General features: G+C 38.0%; 1 long non-coding RNA gene across 1 annotated transcript in view; it reads right to left on the reverse strand.

Moving 5' to 3' along the window:
• Nucleotides 1-311: 311 nt before the first annotated feature.
• LOC111175257 (uncharacterized) overlaps nt 312-13,711 on the reverse strand; it is a 323,793-nt gene continuing 310,393 nt past the window's right edge. Inside the window, exon 5 of the long non-coding RNA XR_016388718.1 lies at nt 312-1,029. This is a non-coding gene — a long non-coding RNA (uncharacterized LOC111175257). The remainder of the gene's footprint in view (nt 1,030-13,711) is intronic.

Here is a 13,711-nt window from a genome sequence, read left to right on the forward strand (position 1 = left end):
TCATAGTTCCCCGACCAGGGATGGAACCCATGCTCCCTGGCATTAGGAGCATGGAGGCTTAACCACTGAACTGCCAGGGAAGTCCCTCACAGTAAAGGCTCTTGCTCACATTTCCCCCTCACTCTCTCTGCCTCCTAACTCTGGTGCTTCCTGCATGGTGTGATGTGCTCCCTTCACTTGGATACCATGAGTAACAAAATCTTTTCAATGGCAATCCTTTCCTTATCTGTTGACCTCACCATATCTGAATAATAGTAATACCTACACTTTACAACACACAGGTCAAAGGCCAGGAAAACTAAAGGTGCCAAAGTCAGAGACAGGTTTGAAGCAAACCAGAGAAAACAAGAGGTAAGTCACAAGCAGGGAAAATATGGCAAAGGTATGGCTCAGGTAGAGCTCTTGCAAACCCAGAATTCTGATTGTGGTATAACTTTGCTGCCCTCCTGCGAATATGGGAGGGTTGCCTTAAAATGGCACAGTAATGACTTCCTACTGAACACACTGCTTAATAAATGATACGTGAGGACTTCAACATTCCTAGACACAGACTCACTATGTATTCCCACGACCAGTGCCCTAGATCTTGTGCACAGCGGAACATTAAAATAGCCTCTTAGTCATCTCCTTGCTTTTTTTTTCATCTTTCTTCCTTCTTTAATTCATCTATTCCACTCTTTCTAAGCCACAGCTTGTATATTCAAAAAAACACTCCATAGTCCCTCATTTCTTTCTCAGTTAAGTACTGAATCATCACTGTTACACTGAAAGCTCTCCAAATAGTGTCTCCAGCCTACCCTCCAGTCTTGACTTCCACGAGTCCCCTATATTCACTATGATCTGGTTAAATTAAACCATCCACTGTTCCCAGCACATTTTCCCGTGTACTGAACCACTCCATTGTTAGGAGCACAGTAGAATGTATTTTACAATATTGGCTTTAGAGATAAGCATACCTGGGTTTGAATTCTTAGGTCCTCCAACAAATTGTTGTGTGATCTTGGAAGTTTAAGGCTCCTTCTTCTCATTCTAAAATGGAATTAATAATACCCTGTTACAGGATTCTTATACACGTTAAATGAGATAATATATGTATAAATCTCAGCACAAATTTGTGGTGAATTAATACTAGTTAATACCAGCTATTATATTACTATTAAGCTTAGAACAGAGTTTTCAAAGTATATCATGTACTTTGTCATACTCAAGAAACTGACAAGTTATAAATGTTGCCATTTTTTCAAATGAATAAATTCAGACTTAAGAGAAGTAACTTGCTCAAGCTCATACAATCAGATAAGAATTACAAAAGTTTCTTGCCTCTTACTTTCACTCTTTTCTTCTCCATAGTACATCTGCCCTGCCATATAAGTCATTTAGTGGAGAGAATGTGACTCATGTAACTTTTATTGTCACAGTACTTAAGAATTTTTTTAAAAAATTTAAACTAATGTTATTGAGCACTTGCTATGTATCCAACACTATTTTAAGAGATTTATATAAATTATATCATTTAAATGTGACAGTACTGTGAGATATATATATTATACCCATTTTCAGGTGAGGAAATGGAGAATTCCAGAGATTAACTTGCTCGTATCACACAGGGGTAACTGACAACACTATAGCCATCTAAGGCATAAGCTAATGCGCTTACACACTAGGTTAACTTGCGGTTCAAAAGAGGTATGCAATTGATTGTTATTGAATCAAATTTTAATTGGCTTCTGGAAAATACATCTTCTTCCCTATGCTAAAGAGTTCAAAATAATGAGATTTTATGAAAACTCATGTGTGTGTGTGTGTGTGTGTGTGTGTGTATGTGTGTGTAGTGCCTGACTGTGCTATGTATATTTTAATAAGCTTTCTAACTTTCTGCCAACAATAATAGAAATCCTCAGTTAAAGCTGAGCACATGTCTACTTGGGGAGCAGAAGGGCAGGGAGAGGGGAGGGAAGTTGATAACATTTCCAGCCTTCTTTGCAGCTAGCTGTGACCCTGTGGAAAGTTCTGATCAATAGGATGTTAGGGAAATGATGTAAGTAAGTTCCAACACATACCTTAAAGGCAAGTGCAGGCTACTTCTGCCTTTCCTCCACTCTGCTTGAAACATGGATGTGGTGGCTGGAGGTACCACTGAGACCACAAGAGTGAAGATTATTCCCTAGGAATGATGTTGTGGAAATCTCAAAGTAGCCTGAGTCCCAGACAGCAACTGATCCACCTCGCCAGTCCTGAACTCTAAATCCTAACTTCCCCGTGAAAAAAAATTTATTTCTATCTACTTAAAGTACTGTTATTTTGGTTCTCTATTACATACAGCAAAATTTCATGACATTTATTTCTTAAATATTTACTGATAAGTAGGGGAAAGCTAAGGAAGAAAGAGGAAACAATTGAAATATATTTTGAGGGATTTGTGGGTTAAGTATCAAGCCATAGAATTATGGAACCTCGGGGCTGGGAGGGATCTAACAGTTATCTAATCTATCCACAGAGGCCACACTCAATATACCCTCCAAACTTGGCAAAGTCAAGTCACAGGAAAACTATGAAAAAATATGCTGAATTAGATGTAGCCAAAACAAAGTGTGAAGCTTTGATACTTGTCAGAGCCACATCTACGAATTAAGAACACATTACTTGGGTAGTGTATGTGCAAGGCACTGATATAAACCTAAAACATGCTGGCTCTTTAAGAGATGATGCAGGAGGGACAGAACTGCCGGAGTCACGGCCGAGGCCCAAAGGGGGATATTAATCAAAAGAAGATTTTCAGGGGCTCACACAGATTTACCACTTGGTGCTACATCCAAAGACTTTATTTAGTTCATGGAATTCAGAATACTTTGTCTCAATTCTTAGGGACTTGGAGCAGCATTTTCTCCCACACATCCCTCACTGCATATCTCCAGTGATTTGCTTCATGGGAAGCAGGTCCAGATCACATGAGACTCATTATGGTTTTTCAAGTATGTATATTATAAGAGTTGTATTTGAGTGGTTATGCAGACAAGTCGAGAGTAAGGTCATTGTTGCTGCACAAAGTGACATTGTGGCTTATTCTCATGTTTATGCCAACTGTTCAGAAGGAAAACAGAAAATCAAAGATGCTGACCCCTTGATAATGCCTTAGGCAGCAGAAAGTTCAATACCATCCTCCTAATAGGTGCTACACAGCATCTGCCCAGAGGCCTGAGAAATGGTGATACCCAGGCTTTAGGCAGAGAGATTCCAGAAATTATGGTAAAACATGTTACTCCCTTCTGTTCCTCAAAGGGCAAGCACGTGTCAGAGGAGAACAAGCTACCCTGTGAGCAAACAGGATCTTCATGCTTGACTCCTGGATTAGCCCAGCCGCCAGAGTACCAAGACTTGCACCAGCCCCACCGCACCAAAGCAAGGCTTCCCCTCCATCTTCCTGAAAAATATTCTCAAAAACTGATTGTAAAAGGCCAACTTAAAAGATGCTCTAAAATTTGCAGAGGATTCAATTCTCTTCATCTAACACAATTGCCTTTCCAAGCATTTGACTTTTTTTCTCTCTTTCTTTTAAGACGTGATTTGTATGTTCCACTGAAGTGGAAATAAACCGTTACAAAATGTATTTTTGTAAAAAGCAGAACTACTTGGAAGGTCTTGTTTGATTTTCACTCTCCACTGTTCACGTGCCCAGAGCAATGCTGTTATGACCCATCTAATGTATTTTACTCCTTCAGAAGGGCCAAACTTAACTTACAGTGGATATGTCACAACTTACCAAAAACACAGGGATTAAACTGCACGGCTCCACATCAATTGTATTTGCCACTTGCCATTATTTTTGTGTTGTAAGGAAAGTAATACTGGCCTTTTAGCAAAATAAAATTTACTCACTTAATAAACACTCTAAATCTAATTATTTTGTTGGAGTTAAAGGCCAGGTATTTATGATTTTCTTCCTGATAATAATCTTTGCTTATTATAAAAAATGTATAAAGAAAACATTTTGTAATTATGTGTGATGATGATTATTAATTAGTCTTATCATGGTGATAATTTCTCAATTACATCTCAGTTTTTTTAAAGTTTTAAAAATGCATAAAATACAAGTAAGTGTAAAGAAGAAGTAAAACTCACTGTAATGCCATCATAGAAATGTAAAGAAATATTCTGGTAATTTTATATTTAATATAGCCCATATTTTATATTTAAAATTATATCACAGTAGTTATCCATGTTTTAGGACCTCATCTGTTTTCCTGGATATTTTCTTTGCAGTCTCTTTGGCTACATGGACTATATTTTATTGAGTTTTAACGCTTTACATTTTTTGGAAAAAATCTTCTAGCAGTAATGGTAAACGTTTCTTCTAAAATTATTTCATTATAGTGCTGCTCTGTCAAATAAAGAATAAATGGGTATCATTTAAGTCACCCTCTTTTATCAAACACACACACACAAGAAAATTTAGGCTTCTCTGTCCCTTCTTATCATGGTAGCTCCATAAAGCGCTATTCAGCATATCTGTATCAGAGAAACAGTGGTTAAAACACCTGGCACAAAGCATGGGAAACAGTTCGCGAGTTGATCTCTGTATAACTTGTAAGCTGAGTATAATCTGTCTGAATCTTTATTTGCGTGTTATTTGTAAACAAATTATGTGAAATAATTCCAAAGAAGAAGATGTATTTTGTCCACTACTAGAAGTATTTTTATCTAAATTCCTGCTCTAGTTTAAAAACATAATTACTATTAAATGACAGTTTACTAAATGAATTTGCCTGCTTGTCACCTCATATTTCTTTTCTTACTAGTCCCCTCCAATTCATTCTATATAGATAAAACTAATTCTCTTATCTCTTTACTATTTTAAGGTTAAGTGAGTTTTTTCCTTGTTTTCTTCCATTTTTTCCTTCTAGCAGATTTACAATTTGTTCTTTTTCTTCTTTCTTTTTTTTAAAAGTGGTAACACTTGACTTTTACCATGCATTTTTATACTTAATGATTTCTGAAGTTAAAATTTTAATCTCACTCGTGAACAACAGAAGCACCTTAGGTCCATGTTAACTTATTAGGGGAGGGACTGATTAGGCTTAAACATGGACGAAACCACGTTCGTATGCCTTCATGACTTTTTATTTCCTGGAGATAACAAACTTGATCAAAAACTTTACTCAGCATGACCACTGATAACAGAGAAAGTCTTAATAAGCTTCAAATCACAATTCATGTTTTCTATGTATATGTCTCCACTTTTGATATTAATTAGTATCCTGGTCTCTGCCCATAATTAATTCATCCAAGCAGCCTAAGTACAATGACTTTAGTTTGAGAGAAGCAGGATTAAGCCTTTTAAGAATTACTCTTATCAGATTAAATCTGTGTCATAAAGAGTTCTATGCATCTAGGAAGCAAAGGAGGGGAAGATGACCTAAGTCTGGCTGAGCTACGGTAAGTTTTATGTTTATTCATATTATATTTTGAAAGGAAAATGAGAACAATTACATGCTGTCTTAAAACATCAACTGCCTTATTGCCTTGTAATTTTATTTAACATTTGTATTGGTATGCTGCTTTCATGTTCAAAGTCTTTTCAAGCTCTGCCAGAGTAGAAATCATGGGCTACAGAGGTCTGCATTCTCCCAGGCAGCCAGCATAGCACACAGTGGTCACTCGGTAAATTTGTGATCATTGTGTCCAGGAGCAAATGAATACATGAGTTAGTAAATGAAGGAAGATACAGGAGAATAACTAATTGCAATGACCTGTTATTTTTTACCTAGGCTTTTTTGCAATTTTCTCACTATTATTTCATTTTAAAAATATTATTTAAATTTATTTAAAATTATTTGAATATATTATTCTGTTTAAAAAAGAACATGTGTCTTTTGTTTGCTTAACTCTTTTTGTGTGCTTGTTTGTAGCCAAAACTAAAATTGGTCCATAAGACGTCTATGAGAGCATAAGTTAACAAATATTCTCTTTTAGCTATTAGAAATGGAATGGATTACACAATCATATTTTGAAAAAACACCAGCAGCCGTGGAGAAAAGAGGTAACTTGAAAAAAAGAAACCCACAAGTTAAAGAAGACCTCTGAAGCTCATCTGATCTGTGCACCCAGATCCAGGAAAAATCACACATCTGTTATTTCAGACTATGGAGTACATTTTGCTTCTAAATAAACCCAGAAAAAGAGGCTCCACAATCATCCTTCCTGGAAAATTCCAGTTTTAAAACGTCATCAAAAATGACTTCCCAATATTAAATCAAAATTTCTCATTATAATAAAAGCGAAAAGTGACTGATACGGTGATAAATGCCTCATGTGTATTGTCTCATTTAATGCTCATGAGCCTTTGACTTAGGAAGTAATGAGGAAACTAAGGTTTATAGGGGTGAAGAAATGGTCAGAATAAGGATTTGACCCTCAGAAATCTGACTTCAGGATCCACTCCCATATTATACTCTCTACTTCCCTGTGCTGTAATATAAATAATTTTCTTCATGGCCAGTTGATAGTACAATTAAACAACAACAACAGATCTCCAATCTTAGGTATTCATATATTTTAAGACTATTTTTTAGAATTAATTCCTATTTTAAAAAGGAGTAAAACAGGATGAATTGTACTTCCTGCTTCTTCTTCCTCTCTCCGACATCAACCTAAAACACTCCCCAACACTCCCACCCCTACACATACACACACACACACACACACACACACACACCACTTTTTAATCTGTACCTAATCTATTTAGTATCATTCTTAGGCCAGTTCTTCATATGTTCTTCAACCGAAGCAAACAGAAAGATAAAAGTGCCACTAGTATCTGAAACTTCATGTTTCCGGCACCATCCAAGAAGTAGGTGAGGTGATGCAGGAAGTAAGAAAGTCTCCAGAGACAGAGTGTCTGGGCTCTAGTTACTATTTCTGAGACATCAGGGAGGTTTTTATTAACCTCATCATTAAAATGGAGAAATAAAACAATTTCTAGTCATTATAAAGATATAATTACATAGTCTCTATAAAACTTTTCACATTATGCATGGCACATAGTAAGTGGTCAAGTAATGTTAGATACCAATATTAATTCTTGCCTGAAAAAACATCTAGTTACAAATTATACCATAAATATGTTGGTAGTGGTGATGGTTTTTAGCAGATCCACTATGGCAGTTACATAGAAAACATCTATTTTTCAAATGTTAACAGATTAATTATTTGGAGGACTCCTTTGCAGTTCTGCTCAGTGGCACACAGTCATAGCTAGAAATCAACGCGTTACAAGAGTTATATTGTTTCTGCTATGGTAGATGTAGGCATTTGAGATTATTCGGGTGTAAAACTCTGTGCCCCTTTTTCAAACCATTTATTAGGCTCTGCAGAAAGCAGAAAGCACTATGAGGTTGCAAGCCTTCCTCTGGCCCACCTTCATGAAGAGATGGGATTCGTCTCTAGAAAGCTAAGAACACAGGTCTGGAATTTCCACATCAAAATATCATCTCTGCCATCAAACAACCAACTTGGATCTCTAGTTTACCTGCTCTAGCTTCTCACCAGCAACTTTCATCTCAAACGACCTCATTCTGCTTCTGGTAAATGCCTGACCCAAATATCTGATCATTGTAGTAGCTATGTATTCCTCTAACGTCTCCAAGCTTGATTCCTGCATTAGAGCAGATATCCATAAAACCACAAAATTGGAACATGCTATGCTTGACCTCACATATAAACTGTCTCTGGTTGTTGTAAAAATATTATCAAGTATATCGCTCATTCTGTCCTTTATGAAAACATCCACATGAAAAATTTCTCTCTAATCTCAGGGCCAGATTAAAAATATAAATATACTTGACAAATTTCTGAACTTCCCATTTTTGGATAGTGAGAGCTTTATAGCATGCTAGCTTCGAGGGTGAAGCGCTCAGTTAAATCTCAGTTCAAATATAGAGCTTGCCACCACCATATTTTTCTTTGATTATTTTAAATAGCTTCACATTTGTCGGATAATTTTTTCTTGATTTTCATACTAATCCAGTTCCGTAATGGTCCCTGAAGTGTCCCTGTCTGCTGAGGTACTAAGCTGACCACTACCTGCTTGTGATCTTGGGTCTCACACAGCCATTTAGCATCTGCAGACCATTGTACCTGTGCCCATCCCAGCTTTGCTCAACATCTTGTATAACTGCTCTGTAGCAAGCCCTGCTGAATAGCTAAAGTAAAAGACTTATTCCACTATCTAGTTTCCAACCCTGAACACTGGTCTTTTTCTGACTAATCACTTTTGCCTTTGTGGGTTACTGCCCCATTTCCTTTTCCCTTTTCTGTATCAAAAATCCTTGAGAATTTGTCTGTATTCAGTGTCTCCAACTCCTCACCACCTATTTTCTCTGAAACCCACCCTACCCATCACTCTCCTATGACTATTTTCAATGGTGCTGATGACTTCCCAGGTATTAACTATAAGAGCTAATTCTCAAGTTTCATCTTTCTGCAACAGCACTCAGCTCAGGCGCTCATCCCCTCTTTCTGCATGAGCCTCTCAGCGACACCTCTCCTACCTCACCCATTGCTCCTACTGTCTCCTTGGTTAGCTCCTCTTCTCCCACTGCTAATGGCTGAGTCTCCCAGGGCTTAGTCTTGGACCCCTTCTCCATCTTCCCTCCCTCCTTTGATGATCTCATCCAGACTCAAGACTTTAAATGCCACCTGTATTCCAATGACTGCCTACTTGACAGAGCCATTGGACATAAACTACTCCACCCAGCTCAACTGAGGGCAATTTTATACTTAAATTACCTCAGGCCTGAAACTCTTAAAGTCATTCTTATGTCCTCTTTCTCTGACAGCTTATATCCAATCTCTCTGAAAACGCTATTGGCTCTAACATCAGAATGCATCCAGACCCACCACCTCCCACACCTCCACAGATCCCACCTTGATATAGGCCATTATCCCATATCACTTGGATTACTATAATAGTTCCTAACTGATCTCCTACTTCTCTCCTTTTCCTACTGCAGTCTATTCTCAACAAAACAATCAGATGATTTTAAATATAAGTAAGGCGACACATCTTAAGTCTCCAGAGACTACCAATTTCTCTAGAGAAAGCCAAATTTCTTACGATGGTGCACCATTACTTCTCTGATCTCACTGCCTTGCTCACTTTATACTGACCTCTTGCTGTTTCTCCAACACATTAGGCATATGCCCAACTCAGGGCCTTTGCACTTGCTCTTTCCTTTGCTTGGAATGATTTAATCTCTTTTTTCTTTCATGTATTTGCTCGATCCCTCCTTTGCAATGAAAGTTACTCTGATGATATATTTTAAAATTATAATCTGTTCTCCACACTTTTACCTCCTCTGCATTTCCCTTTCTCCTTTCTCTACTTTACTTTTTAATTTTTTTCCGTATAGTTTAACACTAACATACTACCTAATTTACTTATTACATTTATTGTCAATTGCTGTCTTACTTGGCACATACTAGGGACTCAATAAATATTTGCTCAGTAAACATGGCAAGAGTATAATAATCAGCATTCTTAGAAATAACAGAATCCACTTTAGCTAATTTGAGGGAAATTATTAGATAGTTCCCTTTATCTTTGGTACGACTGAAGTAAAAGTATAGAGAATCACTTTTCAGTAAGTCCCAGAACCACATGGTAACATTTTCTAGGTAAAGAAGCAGCCACTGCCGTTACCCTGATCTATGATCAGAAAGCAAGCAAATAAGGAAACTGTTGCCACTATTTGAACCCAAGAAGAATCAAATTCTGTTGTCACCATTCTTGCCAGAATATCCCATCTCTTCACTCATGACTGCCACCATGGAAATGCCCACCTGGCTAAAACCTAGGTCACAGGTACAACCATAGCTGAAGGGCAATCTGATAAATATAGCTTTTCTCTTTCCAGTCTTTTGCCTTGGATTTCTCCAGGAAGACATGCTGCAAGGGAGTGTGAGTGGGTGTGGTAAGCCAATTGCATTATGTATCACAACCCACCCTTGCAGCTACTCTACATCATAGAGTCACTAATCTGACACTTAAACTTCCAAATAACAATAGCAAGATTTTTGCTAACCGTAACGCAACTTCCCTCACATAAATGAAAAGGTACAGACCTTCTCCTCAAAAGAGGAGATTCAAAATGCCATCAAACATTACAACCATTTCTGGATGATCAGCTCTCCTCATAGGTCTCTAAAGGATACATATATATATATATATTATAAAATTTAAAATGTATATATATAATAGTCAACTCTATTATCAGACTGGTTGTAAATATGTTTTCAGTTTTCTCTTTTCCCTCTTTTGACTTTTTACTTCTAAGATTTAAATTATTTATGTAATCGTATGTGACAGTCCCCCTTTGGTTCCTTTTATACATCTTTTATACAACATTTTTATGTCCAGCATCTTTTATTAATATAGTTTTTCTTAATGATATCATTTTAGAGTATTTTAATCTATCTGGAATGTATTTGGGGATCTGGTCATGCTTGAACCTTATATATTCTATCTATAGTCCAACACATGTACTGTATCTATTGGGCTAATAACACAGTGCTATAGGTTTTGATTTTTATTTGTTCATTCATTCAATACATTTTAGACAAGGTAGTTACAGTGCTAGGTGAAAACGATAGTGAGAGATATCTTTATCATTACATTCTAGGGATGGAAATAGTTAATAAGTAGCAAGTAAAATAACTTCAGAAGGTAGAACAGTGTATCAGAGGAAACAAATGGGATGCAGGGATTTAAAAAATAATAATACAAGAACACTCTTTTAATAGCAAGTTCAGGAGAGAGCTCTTTGCGAATGGGACATTTAAGCTGAGAGTCAAAGGATGAGAAGGCAACCAAGATGAAGGAGTTGGGCAGAGGACAGCCTGTTCTGCGTGTCCTAAGAGGGAAAGACCGGCCACAAATTCAGTGTGATGAGAGCACCATGAGGGAGGCAGGAGTGGCTAGAGATTAGGTTGGAAGGATAGAGAAAGAAAGTCAAAAATTCTGTTTGAGACAAGTTAAGTTTGAAACTGCTACATAGAGCTGTCAGATAAGCAGCTGAATATGTGAATTTGGATCTGGGATCAGAAGTGATAGTGGCATTTATAAAATTTTGGACATGTCTGAATATACATGATAGTCAAAGCTATGGACATGAATGGGATAGTCCAGAAGGAGGTTAGAAAGACACCCAGAGCCGAGCCTTCGGGAACTCCAGCATTTAGCATTTGATAGAGGAGGAGATGCCAGTAAAGGAGATTATGAAGCAGAGACTGATGATTAAAAAATAAATACCGGAAAATAGTGTGTCCCTGAAGGCAAGAGAGATTTTTTTCAAAAAGAAAGGCACAATCAATTGCATTGAATGATGTTGGGAAGTCAAGTAAGATAAGGACTGAAGAGCATTCACTGGGGAAGTCACTGCTAACCTTGACAAAAGCATTTTTCATGGAGTAATGGGCAAGGAGGCCAGCCTGGGTGAAGAGTGAGTGAATGACTAGGAAGGGAGTAGAGACCAGAGGAATGAAGGAAAGTGAGGGAGCAGATACAGGGTAAGTTCATAGAGGAGGCTGTGAGGAAAGAAATGAGTTTTATTGTGGCTCTTATTGTAGTTTTAATGGGAAATTAAAAGTACATTATTTATTTTTAAGTATCTCCATCGAATCTGAACGATATCCTTGCTGGGTAGAGTAATCTTGGTTGTAGTTTGTTCCCTTTCATCCCTTTAAATATATGATGCCACTCCCTCCTGGCTTCTAGAATTTCTGCTGAGAAATCAGCTGTTAACCTTATGGGAGTTCCCTTGTATGTTATTTGTCGTTTTTCCCTTGTTGCTTTTAATAATTTTTCTTTGTCTTTAATTTTTGTCAATTTGATTACTATGTGTCTCGTCATGTTTCTCCTTGGGCTTATCCTGCCTGGGACTCTCTGTTCTTCCTGGACTTGGGTAGCTATTTCCTGTCCCATGTTAGGGGAGTTCTCCTTCTGGGACCCCAATAGTGAGAATGTTGGCACGTTTAATGTTGTTTCAGAGATCTCTTAGGATCTCTTCATTTCTTTTCATTCTTTTTTGTTTATTCTGTTTCGCGGCAGTGAGTTCCACCATTCTGTCTTCCAGGTCACTTACCCATTCTTCTGCCTCAGTTATTCTGCAATTGATTCCTTCTAGTGTAGTTTTCATATCAGCTATTGCATTGTTCATCTCTACTTGTCCTTTACTTCTTCTAGGTCTTTTTGAAACATTTCTTGCATCTTCTCGATCTTTGCCTCCATTCTTTCTCTGAGGTCCTGGATCATCTTCACTACCATTTCTCTGAATTCTTTTTCTGTAAGGTTGCCTATGTCTACTTCATTTCGTTGTTTGTCTGGGGTTTTATCTTGTTCCTTCATATGGTACATAGTCCTCTGCCCTTTCATTTTGTCTGTCTTCTTGTGAATGTGGTTTTCCTCCACAGGCTGCAGAATTGTAATTCTTCTTGCTTCTGCTGTCTGCCCTCTGTTGGATGAGGCTATCTAAGAGGCTTTTGCAAGCTTCCTGATGGGAGGGACTGGTGGTGGGTAGAGCTGTGTGTTACTCTGGTGGGCAGAGCTCAGTAAAACTTTAATCTGCTTGTCTGCTGATGGGTGGGGCTGGGTTCCCTCCCTGTTGGTTGTTTGGCCTGCTGGGACCCAGCACTGGAGCCTGCCCATTCTTTGATGCGGCTAGTGGAGGACTCTGGGAGGGCTCACACTAAGGAAAACTTCTGCTGCCAGTGTCCTTGTCCCCATGGTGAGACACAGCCACCCCTCCCTTTGCAGGAGACCCTCCAACACTAGCAGGTATGTCTGGTTCAGTCTCCTATGGGGTCACTGCTCCTTCCCCTGCATCCTGATGTGCACACTATTTTGTGTGTGCCCTCCAAGTTGGAGTCTCTGTTTCCCCCAGTCCTGTTGAAGTCCTGCAATCAAATGCCACTAGCCTTCAAAGTCTGATTCTCTAGGAATTCCTCCTCCCATTGCCAGACCCCCAGGCTGGGAAGCCTGACGTGGGGCTCAGAACCTTCACTCTAGTGGGCGGACTTCTCGGGTTTAATTGTTCTCCAGTTTGTGAGTCACCTACCCAGCGGTTATGGGATTTGATTTTACTGTGATTGTGCCCCTCCTCCCATCTCAGTGCAGCTTCTCCTTTGTCTTTGGATGTGGGGTATATCTTTTTTGGTGAGTTACGGTGTCTTCCTGTCAATGATTGTTCAGCAGTTAGTTGTGATTCCGGTGCTCTCACAAGAGGGAGTGAGCGCATGTCCTTCTACTCCACCATCTTCCATTTGTGGGTTTTATTTTTACCTCTGTTAATTATATTTTTGGCAAACCATGGCTAAGTCCCAATCTTCCGTTGTATTTTAAATAAATGAATGCTTTCCGAATTGTTTAAAGTCTTTGGTCATGCACTTAAATTGCTCTTTTTGTTTTTCATGTCAGTAGGCTTATCCAAGACACAGAATTATGTGAAACTTTTCTGTTTTCTTCCTAAACCTTCACTAAATTACAGTAAACAAAAAAAACTTATTAGCTGTGATTTTTTAAAATAATTTGAAAGTGAAATCGAAAGCATAAACAATAACTGTCTCAATGCTTAGAAACATTTTAATGTCAAAGCAAATTATGTTCAAATTTCATTAAAAATATACTCGTGTATAATATATATATATATATATATATATA

The sequence above is a fragment of the Delphinapterus leucas genome, chromosome 18, assembly GCF_059928025.1.
Source record: "Delphinapterus leucas isolate spDelLeu-1000000601 "Yukka" chromosome 18, BTC_Dleu_Yukka2, whole genome shotgun sequence".
Classification (NCBI taxonomy): Eukaryota; Metazoa; Chordata; class Mammalia; order Artiodactyla; family Monodontidae; genus Delphinapterus; species Delphinapterus leucas.